Consider the following 18,264-nt stretch of genomic DNA (forward strand, 5'->3'; position numbering starts at 1 on the left):
ATAATAATACTTACAATTACCAACAATTAGCTTACAATTAGCACTATTACCAATGCTAAGAATGGAGTCTAACACATGAAAGCATTCAGTATAGGTTAGGTAAATACATTTTCAAAACGAATTATCTTCTGATGCAGTAAATATTTGGGACTTGTTCCATTTCAATAACACTAGACCAAATGAGACATATATCTTTGGGATGTCCAAAGACGTAAGTACTTTTCCAGCTGGATCCAACTGCAACAAGGTTATATGAACTTTCTCTCACTCTGTGTTGTTCTTTTTCTCTGGATACTTTAGCAAGCCCATGCATGTGGCCTCACAGGATATGTTCTGCACAATTCTAGAACATAGAGTTCACATGGGCTAGCATGGGAAAACTAACCCCTAAAGTTGTGTAGTATACAACCTGCAAAAGTATACAAGGTAGTCTCGGAGTCTGGACCCATTATTTCTTCATTAAACCAGGGGAAATGGCTGTTAATGGTTGATGCGAAACAGTATCAGTCAGTACTGAGTGTCTGTGTGCAGGAACACACATGCTTCCATGCCTACCTGTGTGGTTTATCTCAAGATAAGATTCTGATTATTCCTTTACCACACTCTGAATTGTCCACAGAGGAATGAAATAACTGGAGTTGTTTCTCCACTCCCGTGAATGGTACAGTGTAATTCTAAAATAAAGAGAATTGGAGAAAAGTAATAGGCAACCACAAGCAATTGCTGAATCCGAGGGCGGGGGGAATACTGTCTCCTCTAACAAAAAATATCTGTTTCTGATTCTTAGGGATTAAAACAACAAGTGAAAGCCCTCCAGTGTAAATCCTCAGTGGTGGAAATTCTAAGTACATAGACTGAGTGGATAATACAATATATTCCAGGATTCTAGAAACATCATGTTAAATACAAAGTCAACAATGAATACAATTGACTATGCAGAATTGATAATAACACAATTGCAGTATATATGCATAGATGTTCACTGAGCAATTTTCATTATCAAAAAGGTATAGTAATTGTAAGTGCTATTATCATAAACTTTATTTCAAATAATTTGTAACAATAAGATAAATTAGGATCTGAAGAGAACCGATATGACACTTTTCTCCTTCCCTTCATTTTATTTTGATTTTTAAAATTATTCTAATAAAACTACATGTAGATATATAAATTATATTTGTGTGCATTTTAACAATATGGATAGTAATTACTTTAGATATGTTAGTCCTTAACATACAATGCTTTAGACAATGGTATTTAAAGTTTATACATGCATGGAAATAGAAATGTCACAAACATTAATTTTGCTTACTCTATGAAGGGATAATGACTGAATATACTAACTTAAATCTTTGTCTGATATATTATTGGCAAATATGTTCTCCCATACAGTTGGTTCCCTCTTTACTTTGATTATGGTTTCTTTAGCCATGCAGAAGCTTTTCAGTTTGATGTAGTCCCATTTGCTTATTTTTTCCTTTATTTCCCTTGCCCTAGGAGATATATTGGCAAAAATATCGCTAAGTGAGATATCTAAAATTTCCCTACCTATGTTTTTCTCTAGGACTTTCATGGTGTCATGACTTATATATAAGTCTTTTATCCATTTTGAGTTTATTCTGGTGTGTGGTGTGAGTTGGTGGTTGAGTTTCATTTTTTTGCTTGTACTAGTCCAGCTCTCCCAGCACCATTTATTGAAGAAGCCACTTTTACTTCATTGTATGCTCCTGGCCACTTTGTCAAATATTAATTGACCATAAAGTCTTGCATTAATTTCTGGGCTTTTTATTCTGTTCCATTGACTTATGTGTCTGTTTTTTTAAAATATTTTTTAAATTTATTTTTAGAGATGGTAAGGGAGGGAGAAAGAGAGAGAGATAAACATCAATGTGCAGCTGCCCCCTATGGGACTCCCACTGTGGATCTGGCCTGCAACCCAGGCATGTGCCCTGACTGGGAATCGAACCTGCGATGCTTTGGTTTGCAGCCCATGCTCAATCCACTGACCTATGCCAGCCAGGGCTATGTGTCTGTTTTTATGCTAGTACCAGACTGTTTTAATTACAGTGGACTTGCAGTATAGTTTGATATTGGGTATTGTGATTTTCCTCCTGTTTTGTTCTTCTTTTTCAAGATGATTAGGCTATTTTGGGGTCTTGCATAGGTCCATATAAATTTTTGGAATATTTGTTCTATATCTGTGAAATATTCCATTGGTATTTTAATAAGGATTGCATTGAATCTATATATTGCTTTGGATAGTATGGACATTTTAATGATGTTTATTCTTCTAATCTATGAACAATGTATATGCTTCCATTTGTTTGTATCTTCCTTACTTTCTTTCTTCAGTGTTCTATAGATTTCCTAGCATAGGTCTTTTACCTTTTTGGTTAAATTTATCCCTAGGTACTTTTTTTTTCTTGTTGCTATAGTATATGGGATTTTAGCAGCAATTGAAGTTGCACCTATGAGTTTCACACTCAACGTGGAGATACATTTAGGGAGGGGGAATTTCCAGTAGAAAAAATTAGCTTATAAGTATATAGCACAGGGTGCTCTGATCATTTTTCAAAACTATGTCCCCCTTCCTCATAATTATAGTTTAGTTAATTGATTTTTAGTTCAAAATAGTCTATGATTCAACATCCTCCAGTATTTAGCTTTAAAACATTTATTCAACTCCATTTCTTGTCTTACAATGTGAAGATTGAGCTCTAGTCAAAATTTTTTTAACTTTTAATTTTTTAATTTTATTGTATTTTTCCATTACCATTGATCCCTCCTAAACCCTCTTCCACCTCCACCTATCCACAAAATTTTTACTGTTTTTTTGTTAATATCTATTATGCTTTTTTTTTGACATGGTACTGAGAACACTCAATGAGAAAAGGATAGTCTTCTCAACAAATGTGGTGGGAAAACTGAACTACAGGTAGAAAAAATGAAATCAGACCATTATCTTATACCACTCACAACAATTAATTTGAAATGGATTAAAAAATTAAATGAAGACCTGATGACATAAGAAAGAAGCTCTTTGAGACTGGTGTTTGCAGTATTTTTTTGGATGTAACAACACAAGCAAGCACAAGCAATAAAAGCAAAAAATTGACTTTTGGAACTACATCAAACTAAAAATATTCTGCACAACAAAAGAAACCATAACAAATAAAATAGCAACCACTAAATGGGAGAAAATATTTGGAAACCACATTTCTATAATAAAGGGTTAATACCCCCAAAATATAAAGAACTCATACAGCTCAATACCAAAAAAAAAACCCTGATTAAAAAATGGGCAGATAAACTAAGTCATTTTTCCAAAGAAGGCATAAAAATGACCAACATTTATATGAGAAGAGGCTCAACATCACTAATTATCAGGAAAATACACATCAAAACCACAGTGAGATATCACCTCCTACCTGCTGGAATGGCTACCATCAAGAAGACAATAAATAAAAAGTGCTGACAAGGATGTGGAGAAAGGGAACTCATACTCTGTTGATGGAGTGTAAATTGGTACAGCCACTGTGGAAAACTGTATGAAGTGCTCTCAAAATATTAAAAATAAAACTACCATATGATTCAGCAAGCCCACTTCTGTGAATATATATATCCAAAAGAAGGGAATGCAAGATATTAAAGGAGTATCTGCACTTTCATATTTATTCAAAATAACCAAGATACGAAAACAACGTGTGTCTGTCAACACATGCATAGAGAAAGACTGAGCATCGAGGTCTGTCCAGAAGGTATCCAGCCATGTAATATGAAAAATAGAGACATTTCTTGAAAAAGATATAAGATGCAAGAAACATTACACATAGGACAATGACACCTCAGTCCCCTTCAAAGTTGGCACCATGGAACTTCACAAAGTTCTCTCAGCATCCCTTCCACTGTTTCAAACACTCTGCAAAGTCTTTCCTTGGAATCATCATCAGCTGCCCCATCAAATTTTCCTGAATAACACCAATGATTTGAAATCTCTTCCCTTTCAAATGCAATTTTAATTTGGGTAAAAGCCAGAAGTTGCAGGGTGTCAAATATGGGCTGTAGGGCGGCTGAATCATGTGGGTGACTTGATGTTTCACCAAAAAATTCTGTATGAGATGTGTCTCATGAGCAGGCATGTTTTTATGATGAAGCTGCCAATCTCTATTTGCCCATAGCTGCAGCAATTTTTGTCATATCACATCTCTCAACTGATGAAGAACATTGAGATAGTACTCATTAATTGTTTGGCCTGGAGGGGCTTACTCATAATGGACAACACTTCCCCAAAAGCACAAAAAGCACAATTAACATGGTCTTAATCTTGCTGTGACTTTGCCTCACCTTTTTCTGGCTTGGAGAACCAGGTGATTTCCACTGGGATGACCAGGCCTTCATTTCTGGATCAGAGCATAGACCTACGATTTTTCCCTGGTTATGCCCTCCCTGAGGGAATGTGGTTCATTGGTAGCAGTTTCAATCAAGTCATTGGCAACTGCAGCACAATGTTCCTTCTGTTCTGGTAGCAGAAGACACGGAATAAATTTTTTCATGACATGTTTCATTCCAAGATTCTGCATCAAAATCTCAGACTCAGTAGTGTTTTGAATGCCCAAATCAGCTTTTATTTCTTGCACTGTCAGTTGCCAATCTTGTTGATTGCAGCCCATACACCTTTAACATTCTGAGGTGTTTTACTTGCTCTAGGCCTTCCAGAATGTGGATCACTTTCAACAGATTCTTGACAATCTTTGAAGTGTTTGTGCCACACTTTTATTTGTGCTCCACTCATTGCATCATCCTGAAAGCCTTCTGAACCATCCAAATAGATTATGTGGAAGAATGGTCAAGCTTAATGCAAAATTTGTTGCATATTTGTTGCTCTACTCACTCAGTCATTTCGACTGCGGCAATCACACAGTACACACGCTCACTCAATGGCATCTACCACCCCACTGACTAGTACAGTGAAGTCGTCATTATTCACATGTATATATTCCAGTCCACTCTCCTTGGCTGCTTGCTTACATTGATGTCGCACAAACCATTTTTGTTATATTAACAGTGCCTGGAGTTTTTCTGGACAGACTTCATATATATGTGTACACAATGGAATACTTTTCAGTCATGAGAAAGAAAGAAATCCTGCCATTTGCCACAACATGCATAGACTTGGAGGACATTATGCTAAGTGAGGTAAATCAGAGAAAGAAAGACAAATATCGTATGATATCACTTATATGTGGAGTCTAAAAAAATACACTCACAGAAACACAGACTAGAACATTGATTACCAGGAGCTATTAGGTAGTAATCATTTTTAATATAAATGTGCATCAAATCAATACATTGTACATCTTAAACTTGCATGTTATATGTCAATTATATCTCAATTAAAACAAAAACATATTATGAAATATTTTATTGCAGTTGTGTTCCTGTCTGCTTGTTGATTTTTGTGTTTTTAGTGACTAGATTACTGCATGGAATATGCTCCTATATTTGTTGAAAGAGTGAGTGTGTCAGAAATTGTAAACTAGGAAGCTATCTCATTATTTCAGACATAACCTAGCAAGATTTGAATACTTTCCTGTGGTCCTTACATATCTAATATGCAGTCACTAAATATTGACTTTACAAAATTAATTTTATTGATTTATCTATAAATAACCAGGCTTTGTGACAACAGACATGCTAAATTAAATCCCAAAAGGCTGATTTTTCACTCTAAAAAGATATTATTTATACTTGTAGATATAACTGCCAAGTGGACAAAGAGCACACATAATATTGTCATAACTTCACTTTTAAGTATCTCTATGATAGAAACACAATTACAACCAGAGCCAGTTTGCCAAGCATTGGTATCATGAGCATTGATGAAACAATAGGTCATTATATTATGAGCTTGAACAACCCCCTAGTTAAATTTATTGAGTAGATAAAAATAATGGCCTTTTAAGTTGGACCTGGTGTTTTCCACCACAAATCCTGATGAAGAAATATCAACGGCACTAACCATAATTTTCTTATACAGGTCAGCAGTCCTTTGTTTTAGTACCTAATTTATGTTGCCAACAGTTCTGTTGGTTACAGTGTTTGTAGAACTCCCAGATTTAACAGAAATAGCCAAATATTCTCTTAACAATCAATTAAAGATTATCTCTTAGACAGTTGTCAGAAGGGAGGGAGGTTTAGGGCTGGGTTAAAAAAAGTGAGGGAGTTAGTGAAAAAATACTCATAGACACAGATGACGGTATGGTGAATATCAGAGGGGAAAGGTGGTTGCTGGAGGTAGAAGAGAGTAAAGGAGGGATAAATGGTGATAGAAGGAGACTTGGTCTGGGGTGGGGAGCACATAATATAGTGTATAGATGATGAATTATAGAATTGTACACCTGAAACCTATATAATTTTCTTAACCAATGTCACCCTAATAAATTCAATAAAATGTATAAAAATATTATCTCTTAGAATGTGATAAAGCTGCAAATCATGAATAGACTTATTTATATGATATTTACAACTTTCAGTTTTAAAAGGAAATTTTCACCTTGATGTTTTGAGACTACAATTGGAAAAAGGATACTTAAAAATTGCAATGAATTTCAAATTTTGTTCTACAAAGAAGAAAGTGATTCATACTGTTAAGAATGGGTTGCAATATAATTATGAGGTAAAATAACTAAGTACAAATTTAAACTAAGTAATAGAATATATTTCTTTACTAAGAAATTTATTGGATCATAGAGTAATGTCTCATGGGAATTTCTATGGGAAAAATGATATATTTGCAGAATTGATTTTCTTTCCACTGAAGCAAGTGACTCATTGAATTCTGTATTAAGAAAGAAGTAATGTAAGAAAAAGCTGTGATAAATCTAAAATATGATTGCACCTATTATAAGAGTAAAATGATTTACTAGAAAATAAAGTAAACTATGGTAATAATTCTTGAGCTACTTTAGTTACATACATATAACGAATCAGACAGCCACTTCCAAACCAAGGTAGCAAGTTGTATTTGTTTTCTCATGAATGTATTCATTCTGGTTTTTAAAAAATGTGCCTCAAGTAAAAGCATAAATAAATTTTATCAACAGACTTTCTGAGTTGCTTGAGCTGAATAATTCTGTCGGCTTGTTTTGATATTGCAGTACATGAGCCAAATCATCACATTAAGTTTTGATATTCTCTCCATAAGCCTAATGCAGTATAGCAAATGACTTTTTCTCTCATGGATAAAAAGAATCAATTTTTCTTTTAAACAGTTTTATAATATATAGGTGTGGCTATACATTTCAAAAACATATTACTTGTAAAAACTAGTCTGAAAAGAAAATGAGATCACTGCTGAGGATTTGGGGGGAAGCAGTTTTATGTGTGTTCTAGTCACAGCTCGCCCTGCGCTGCCAGCCAGGAAACTGCCGTGGCCGCAGCCAGGCCCGATCCCTTCAGTTATGTTCCCCATATGGAGAATGAAATATTTTTGACATCCTCTGCATGAATTCTCTCTACTATTCCCACATGAGAGGTTTTTTATTCTTAACTGACACTAAATAAATAGATTTCTTTAAGAAAACAAGTTTCTGCCATTTTGCTTTAAATGCAGTTTTAGGAGAAAAGATTTTAGTAGAAAAACAGTAGACTGTAAATGAATAAACTGCCATAACCTTAACATCTCTTTTTTTCTCTCCTCAGTGTTTTCCTTTTAAAATAACATTGATCTTACTTCACATTGAAAAAATAATTCATTCCACAAATGCTGTTCTTGTTTTCCAAATATTTCTTATTTTTAAAGATCAAAGGGACAGAAGATGAAAGACTCACTAATCTTATTGGTGGAAATATAAATATATATATCTCATATATCTCTCATATATATTCCATTATTGTGTTTCCTTTTATTGTAATGTAAAGGTTTTTTAACTTTTTTTTTGCTTTGTGTTCCTAGAGTCACTGTATATAAAGAAAATGGTCATTAGTCACTATTTTATTGTGACTTTATCTTTCATCAAGTTTATGTCTTCTTGAAGGCCAACAGCTTGACCAATTACAAAGAAATATATCCATTCCCAAAATGTTACACCATGTTAAAATAGATATATTTTATGTATTTAAACGTCTGTCTTTGTTCTATGAATAAAACATTTAGTTGTCATATTTGTAGTATAGAAAAATAATTTTAAGACACCTTTTAGTTTTTAAGAGATCACAGTTAACTTAGTCCAGTTTTGTATTTTGGGGGACATCTATAGTATTGTCAACAATAAATATAAAGAAAAAAGGGAAAAATAATAAAATGATTAATATAAAAACACTTTTTTTGCCCATATTTTTGTTATGAGAGGTAGAAAACTCTCAATATAAACTTTCAAAATATGCAAGAAAAATGTTTATTAAAAAGCATTGAGATTTCTCAGATTTCTCTTATGTTAGACATCTATTGCTGGGATTAAAACAAATCATAGACCTCAAAATCTAAAACTGATATTTAAAATAATTCAGTCATCCCTGGCTGGTGTAGCTCAGAGGATTGAGAGCCAGCCTGTGAACCAAAGGGTTGCTGGTTCGATTCCCAGTCAGGGCATATGCCAGGGTTGTAGGCCAGGTCCCCAGTTCAGGGTGCATAAGAGGCAACCACACATTGGTGGTTCTCCCTCTTTCTCCCCATTTTTCTCTGAAAATAAATAAATAAAATCTTTAAAAAATAAAAATAAAATTATTCCATTAATATGTAAATATTTTTAAATAAGTTAAAAGGATAAAAAGTTATGTAGGATATTTGGTAACCATAAATAAGTTAATAAGTTATTTTAGTTCAGTTTTAAAACATAAGTGTATTCAAAGATCTTATGTTTATTTACACATAAGATAAAGTTATCTCTCAAGTTTAGCAGAGTAGATTTTAGATTTAGCATCACAAAAATTACCATTCTTACTCTGATCCTAAAGCACTGTAGTTGTTTCCTAATATTTGTTGTATTAGATAAACTTTAATATAAGGTCATGCTCTAATCTCATGCTCTGTATATCCCTAAAAAGCAATGGTATTGATAGAGATTGACATATTACTCAAACACTTGAATTTCCTGTTTTACATTGTTTGATTATTTGGGATAGCAATATAGAATAATGGTAGGATAAAACACAGAAGTTTTATGTCTACATGAAAATGACCTAACATCATTAAAATACCTAAACTATAGGCTATGATAATCGCTTAAATTTTGAAGGCATTTTCTAAACACATATAAGGCCTATCTTATAAAAAGTACTGGAAAATGTTTGAATGAATGAATAAAATTTCTATCTATGATTTTCTAACATTAGTATATGCTGGGGGTTCCTTTCATGGCCCCCATGTTAGATGATTCACTCTGAGAACTTGCAGGACTCAGCATGTGGTGATACTCGTGGCCATCATTCATACAGTACAAGGATTTTAAGCTAAATCAGTAAAGGGAAACAGTGCACAGGGAACCCAAGCTTACAAGATGAGTCCTGTCCCAGTGATTGCAGTTGTGTGGATGAGCTTCATTCCTCCACCGATCCGTTGTGACAAAGATGTGAAGTGTTATCTACAAGGGAAGCTCTCTTGAAGCTAGCAGTCTGGGGATTCCATTTGGAGTTGGACACACAATTGACCATAATCATTGATATTCCACAATCTCAGTAAAAAAAAAAAACAACTATTCTTAGCATAAATCTCATTGTACAGGTTGGGCACAATGAGCTACTCCACATTTAGCAAAATTTTATATCACTGTGAGAACTGGTTTCTCAGCCAAGTACCAGACTACATCCGAGGGCCAATCTGGAAAGCAAGACCTAAGGACAGCTGTCTCAGGCCTGCTACATTATTTCCTGCACTTGGAAGAAAAAGAAAAAGCTGATGTCAGCATCTGCAGTCAAAATGTTATATTGATTATTGTTATGATTGTGTTATCAAGGAGAAAAAATGAAAGTCATATATTAAATTAAGAGTTCAGGTAGTAGGTGTGCTACATATCTTCCATTTTTCCTTTTTTGTCTTTTTTATTGTTGTTCATGTACAGTTTTCTCCAATTCCCTACTACCACTTCCCCCCACCTCCCACCCTCAATCCGTTCCCCCTTTGGCTTTGTCCATGGATCCTTTATACATGTTCCTTGATGACCCTTCCCCTTCTTTCCCGTTATCCCCCCCCTCCCTTCCCCTGGTCACTGTCAGTTTGTTCTTTACTTTCATGTCTCTGGTTATATTTTACTTGCTTGTTTTTTTCTGTTGATTAGGATCCACCTATAGGTGAGATCACATGGTATTTGTCTTTACCCAGCTGGCTTACCTCACTTGGCCCTCTAGAGTCAGGCTCCCCTTGTGCCTCAGAGGCACCATGGGACTGCATCAGCTTGTCCTGTGCCCTTGGCTTCCACTTGGCTTTGGCAATTGGGAGGCACTGAAAAAAATTAAATGACAGAAGGGGAGTGAGTTCATGAGATTTATTTAACACTAACTACATCAAGTGTACACAGAACTTCTGCCGGGGCCCTGACTGAGGCAGTGATGAGGGGCAGCAGTGGCTCCAGGACCGCCTCTCAGGAGCAGATTCTGGCACCTTTGTTGAGAGGCACATTGATATCAACAGCCTCCCTTCTGAGAAGTAATGGCATGTTTGTGAACCATGCCACATAGTGAGATCATTATTACTCAGATTGTCAGTGGCGGTGCATGAAATGGCATATAGTTGGAGGGCAAAGTAGTGGGACATAAAGTAGCTATGGCAGTTATTCACCGTGGCTACAAAAATGACTATAAATATTCTCCCTTCCTCTGATGGCCCTAGAGAGTATAGAGAGGGAGAAGGAGACCTTAAGAGCTGTAACTATCCAGCACACAACACAAATGGAAAGTCAGAAAACTGAAAGTAGCTTTAAAGAAGCTATTGCAGTAGGATGTCTGTGATGTATGTGACTGAAGACGGCACCCATGTCTTGACTGTAAGAGCTGCAGCACTGATTAAATGGTAAACCATCCCAGGACTTGAAGCTAAGCTAAGGAACTAGAAGAAGAGGAGTGGAGCCTTGTGATGCATGTCCCACTGAGGACTTCATAGGACCCATGAATGAGGCTAAAAACTTTGCATTTTCAAAACCCCCTAAACCTCTCCAACTAGAAGCAGCTGCTACTGACACCCACTCTTTTGCAAACACCAGCCTTCCCTGTAACTGATCCTATGTAGTTTGCCACATACGGAGACTTACTCTCACCATTGCACCATGTCTCTGTCTTTCTCTTTCAGTGGACAGACATGGCTTACTATCTTACATAATCTCATTCCATCCTATTTGCAGGGAATATTCAGTCTTGTTCTCAAACTCAAATTTCAGACTAATTGTTTAAATAACCACACACACAAAAAAGAAGCCATTAGAGATTTTTTTTGGCGAAGGGATGGGTATGAATACAAAGTCTTTGTTGACTGCATTACTTGAGCTTGAGTTATTTATGTTTATAGTTTCACAGAACTCATGCAGGTATCGTTTTCCCCCTGGGCACTCTGAACTGCCTTCCCTCAGTGAACTGTTTCCTGGAAATGTTGCCTAACTAACCTCGCATTGTGGTGTTCTGTTCTCTGTGTCTCTGAGACATGTTCGTGTCCCTGGTCAGCTTCTTGTGTGTTCTGATGGAGCTGCGTTATATATATAATATGTGTTATACATACATATAAATTATAATATATATTTTTTGACAGAAAGATTAAATTCCACATTGGTCCAAACTGTAAAGAATTCTCCCATGGTACAGAAGCATGAACACCATCTTATCTTCTGTGGAGCACCATTAAACACCTCCTTGAGCTGTCGCAAACTGCTCCTTGACCCTGTAATCATTGTCTTGTTGACTCTTTCCCTTATACCGCATAAGTGTTTCCTTTTAGATTTCACAAGTTCCCAGAGGTATCAAGGGCACCATCGAATATCCACCCAAGTCTTTTCCCTTACTCTGACATGAATTGAATGTAGGTTATTCTATGCACCAGGGGACCATCTTTCCTTTAGAACTGTACTTACAAAAGTTCACCATGTATCAGTTTCACATGGGGGACTTGCTAAAACACACTGCTGAGCCACACGCCCTGAGATTCTGATACAGTCAGTGTGTGCCAGGATCTACAAACCTGAGCTTCTACCAAGCTCTCTGACGATGCTGATGTTTCTGGTTGAGTATCTGGTTGGGTAATCACTGCTCAAGAATGATGCCTCACTTCAGCTTGAATAACATGATCAGAACTCATTCTGCCTGGTAAAAGTGTTTCAAAATTAAAATAAGGCACTGCCACCTTGACACAGAGGTATAGTTCAAATTGCGTTAAATCTTATTTAAATCTGAAAAATGGTCATGGGGGTGTTAGCATGCATCTGTGATCATGTAAGGGGCTCAAGTCATGGGGATGAAATGTCCTTGAAGTGCTGGAGAATTTTTATTCTCTGTAATCACTCAGAGAGTCCTGTTTCTCAGTAAGAGATTCTCACAGTACTTAAAGTGTTCTTTCTATTCAACAGAATCTTATAAAAAAACATATTTGAGGTAAGGTATAATGGTGCTTGTGACACAGCTGTGAAAGTTTAGCAATGTAGAGCTTAGAGCAAGAAATAAAAGAACATTTGCCTTTAGCTGATGTGGCTGTTTTGAGTGGGAAAATTATAGCTTCAAATAGTATATGAGACCAGAAGTTATAGATATATTTAGGATATATAATCATGGATATTTGGAAATGGCAGGATGAAAGGGTCTCTATCTCCCACTCTGCCTCTGCCCCACAAGAAGTTGAGAGAAATGGGATCATCAAAAAATATATAAGTAGCCCTGGCTGGTGTGGCTCAGTGGTTGAGCACCAGACTGTGAAGCAAAAGGGTCACAGGTTCAATTCCCAGTTATTGCACATGCCTGGGTTGTGGGCCAGGTCCCCAATGGGGGTACACACAAGAGGCAACTACACATTGATGCTTTTCTCCCTCTCTTTCTCTCTCCCTTCCCTGCTCTAAAAAATAAATAAAATCTTTATATATATATATATATATACACACATATACATACACACACATATAGTTTGTTTTACAGAGAATAAACAATCCTTACTTGGACCATTCTTAATGTTTATTTGCATCTTTTATTCTGTGGAATCTGGAGCAAAGAAAGCCTCTTCTGTTTTTACCCCCAAGTGAGAGAAGATGTACTGGGGTATGAATGGAGTTTTGGAATCATGGGCTAGAACAGTGGTTTGCAAACTTGGTTGCACACTAAAATAAACTGGGACAGTTAGAAAAACTTCCCTAGCCCAGGATATACCTCAGATCAATCAAATCTGAATTTCCATGAATCAGACCCAGACATCTTATTTTAAGAATTAATCCCCCAGTGGATTCTACTCTACAATCAAAGTTAAGAACAATTGGAACAGAAACTGAGCACACCTCACTAAATTTGCAAAAATTAGTCTGTGCCATGGTGAAGAAAAACATCCATGGTCTTCTGTTTCTGCAGCAAATTTACTTTCAACCACTTGGGAAATTTGCAGTAAAATAAAGAACTTAAATAGCCAATGATATTTACATAATAATCCATTTGTAAGAAAGCAAGTTGAAGATTAACCTTCAAAATTAATTCTGAGACTTCTATTCAAATACCCCTTCTCTTGTTTTTTTTTCTTTTTTAAGTATTGCTCAAATCAGCTTTCAGTCCTTTAATAAAATGACCCAATTCTATTGGCCTAGATTTGGTACCCTTTTTTTGGACTTAATTTTCTTTTCAAGGGAAAATTTGAAAGCAGTTAACTGGCCAATCATTCTTGAGTATCAGGTTCATATAACTCTTCTGAAAACAATTTCTACACATTTTTCCCTTAATGTTTTTTCACAATAAAAATTACAGTTCCAGAATTGTAAAGATGTGTGTATTTTTCAGCAAATTACATATGTATGGTCAATTTTTTCAACCATTCATAAATGTTACTTTGTTCTGCTGGTAATTATGGGAAGGTTACAGGCATGTTGGTAAGTGCGTTTAGAAATAATTGAAGTTGATTAACCCCCAAATATTTTCTCCTATTTATATATTATGTAACAAACATTTATTGAATATTTACTTTTTTGCATGGCACCATTCCAAGAATTACAGAATATTAAAAAATGGACAGACACATTGTTGTCTGTTTAGTTAGAGAAAGATACATAGGAAAGTGGTTTCTAACCACAAAATTATATAGGACTAATGAAATTATTTTCAACCTGGACTCTGAACAGAATCATTCATCAGTGATGTTACAGATTGTTTTTGCTGCCTATTTATAAAAAGCAAGACTGGGATTAAGATGCATATGTGAAAGTAATTATAGTTTCAAAATTCTTTTGTACAAAAGATTGATGTTTATTTACCCCAGGTGAAATCATCTCCAAAAACCTAAAAGCATCCTCTCTCACTCAAAATATTTGAGTAAAGAATCAAGAGTTGGCCCTGGCTGGTGTGGCCTAGGGGATTGAGTGCTGGCCTGCAAATCAAAGGGTCACCAGTTCGATTCCCAGTCTGGGCACATGTCTGGGCCATGGGCCAGGTCCCTAGTAGCAGGTGCTAGAAAGGCAACCACACATTGATGTTTCCCTCTGATGATGCTGATGTTTCTGGTTGAAACCAGAAACAAAGTGTCCCTCTCTTGTTCCCTCCCTTCCCCTCTCTAAAAATAAATAAATAAATATTTTAAGAATCAAGGGTTACAACCTAAAATGTCATCCCATGTTTCTTCTAGTTTTTTAATAAGTAATGATATGTACAACCCATAAGGAAAAAATTAAAACTTTATATACCAAACAATGATCGTTGAAAGATCACATTTATAAAGTAAGTCACAGTTTGTGATTTTTGGCTTAAAACAAGTAAGAAATCTAGCAGGTTACTATAGGCTTCTGAGATGACTGTATTTTTATAACTACTTTGTCCTTAAAGCATCCTAGGCACAAAAGACTGTGTTATTAATTCATTAATTGATTGATTCAACAAACAAGAGTTTTCCTCTGATATGGGGGTGGGGGACACTTTGGAGGCTTTGTTTACCGGAATGTCAGCAGGATGGCAGCCCACTAACCACTTCCCTTAAAAAAAGACACAACAGCACTGATCTGCTGCTCTCCTCCCACTCCATCCTACTTCCACTCTGGGGATGATTTCATAGAAAGGACTATGTCACCTTTCATAGTAGCCTCAACTACCTATAATAATCATTGAATACATCAGTTCAAACTGTCAGTATTTGGAAAAAGCTCCATGAAAACCAAGAATAGAATCAAACTTTTAGCATAATAAAAATGTTATCTCAAGCAAAGAGCCAATTTTAACCTTTACATTGAAAGGTTAGAATTGTAGTCATAAAAATTAAGACAGCAAATAATTGCCACTAAAGATATTTAATACTATCCTACAAATCCTAGCATATAGAATACTACAATGAAAAGAAATCAGAGTAGTCAATAACAGAAAAAATGTTGTAAATGTACAAATGTACTTAAGACATGATTATGTACCTGGAAACCACATGAAGATAAAGTGCAAAACTATTCATATTAGTAAGAATTCGATATGCCAGCAATAACTAGTTAAAATTTTAACAAAAATTATTTCATTTCTAAAATAATAAGTACCACATGATACACTTCATAGGAAACATACGGGTCCTATAGGTAGAATAATGCTACATTTTAGTGAGAAACCTAAAAGAAATCTCAAAGAATATACACATTCCATCTTCATTAATGGAAAGTCATAAATTCAATACTGAATCAACATTGAAAGTCATATATTCCTCTCAAATAGATTCTTACATCTAATATTATACCAGGCAAAATTGCAATGAGTTCTTGATATGGGTGCCTAACAAAATAATTCTGAAATTTGAGGTAAAGGAAAGAAAAATATACCCTATCAAATTTTGAAAGGAATTCTGAAAATTTCTTCCTCCTCAGACATTAATATTTGATGAGTATGTTTTAATGACTAATCTGCTTCAGGCACTGGCAGTGCGCACACTGTAGTCAGAGCCCCCTCCCCCAGGGAGCTTACAGTCTGAAGTGGATATAAAAGTGTAGGAAAGTACAAAATTGCAAGGCACTGGGGGCAGCTGACATGATAGGATGAATACCATGCTGTATGAGAGCACATAAGAGGAACCACATTAGGGAAAATGATACTGAATTTGATGCAGAAACAAATCAATTAAACAGAAAGCCCAGAATAAGTATGAACAATTTAACTCAAGATAAATTGGCATTTTATTCTCCCACCAACAGTGTGGAAAAGAGGATGAAGTTTCCTCAAAAAAGTAAAGATAGTACAACCATATGATAGCAGTTCCACCACTTGCTATGGTGTATGTCCGAAGGAAATGAAATCAGTATCTCTAAAACATCTGCATTCCCCGTGTTCACTGCAGCATTATGCCCAGTAGCCAAGGTATGAAAACAAACTGTCTGATAGATGAATGGATAAAGAAAATATTATGTCTATCTTTCAGAATTTTTTCTCAGTACATCTCCATGAAAGAATAAATCATGAAATAGATGAGTGTGCTAAACCATGAGAGCAGAATCATCAATTAAAAGAGGGTGTGATTTAAGAGCTGGAAATTGAAAACTGGCATCAATGATGTTCTTTACAAGTATAACCATAAATAATATGTAATTTATATTTTCTAAATGTTTGATGTGCATCTTCAAAGAACATTGACATAGAGTTTGAATTTAATATTTAATGGTCTCCTTAGTGAGATTATAGCCTTGCCAGCATGCCTTACCCTTTATCAGGATGGCCCAGAAGTTCATCTGGTCTTTTCAGTGGCTGTAGTAGTAGTCCGTAGTTGTCTTTAACTTCATTCAAAATAATTTTGTGTATGTATTTGTGCATGTATTTTAATATTGAACATGTAGGAAAATAAGCAGCATTTAGGCATATTATGTTTTATTATTTCAAGAAAAGTAAAAAACCAACTGAAATGCAAAAAAAAAAAATTGTGCAGCATATGGAGTGACTGATTCAATGTGCCAAAAGTGGTTTGCAAAGTTTTGTGCTACAGATTTCTCACTGGATGATGCCCTACGATTGGGTAGAAGAGTTGAAGTTCATAGCAATCAAACCAAGATATTAATTGAGAACAGTCAACATTATACCACATGGGAGATAGCTGACATACTCAAATAATATCCAAAAATAAAGAAGGAGCTCCTACCTTTTGTGACAGCATGGATAGAACTGGAGAGCATTAAGTGAAATAAGCCAGGCGGTAAAAGACAAATACCATATGATCTCACCTATAAGTGTAACCTAATCAACAGAAAAAACAAGCAAGCAAAATAGAATCAGAGACATGGAAAAAAGAACAAGCTGACAGTGACCAGAGGGGAAGAGTGAGGGAGATAAGGGGGGAAAGGGGAAGGGTCAAGTCAAGGAACGTGCACAAAGGATCGATGGACATGGACAACCAACAGGGTAGGGGGAGGATTGTATGGGGTGCAGGGCAGGGGAGAGTAATGGGGGAAAAAGAGGAACAACAATAAAATTGAACAATAATTTTTTTTAAAAAGTGATTGGTGAAAATAAAAAATGTGTCTTTTATGGAAAAAAATACAGATTTTTAAACCAACCCAATATTTCAAAAGAATATAAACCAATGTTGTCTTGTGTCATAGAGGCTACCAAAAAATTATTATTAACTGCATAACCCACCATTTTCTATATAATTTTTAAGAACTATTTTTTTTTGGACATCTGACTGGGCCTCTCAGGTTTCCAGGTACTACCTGTGTACTCTGTTCTCCAGGTATATTCATTTGGACCAGACAGATGGTGGGGAGAGGGGAACTTCAGGGAATATTCTTCCCCACTGGCTACCTCAGACCACCACAGTACCAGTCACTTGAGTGTGACAGATTCTCAAAGTGGATGCCCAAGATGAGGCACAGACGGTTGTCTACTTCCCAGAATAACTGCTAATATTATTTGCATTTCACACACACACGGCATGATACATGTTACTAAATGCTATGTAATAAACACTTTAGGAAGGAAAAGAGAAAAAAGATACCTTTTTAGTCTTTATTTTCTAAAAACCATGTATCCATCACACATTCAGTTTAAAACCTAGTAGAGTATTGCTTATTTCACTTGTTTTAATCAGACTTCTGTACCTGAAAGTTATAAATGCCATTAATGCATTGTTAGTATCTGAGACATTACTCA

The sequence above is a fragment of the Phyllostomus discolor genome, chromosome 1, assembly GCF_004126475.2.
Source record: "Phyllostomus discolor isolate MPI-MPIP mPhyDis1 chromosome 1, mPhyDis1.pri.v3, whole genome shotgun sequence".
Lineage (NCBI taxonomy): Eukaryota > Metazoa > Chordata > Mammalia > Chiroptera > Phyllostomidae > Phyllostomus > Phyllostomus discolor.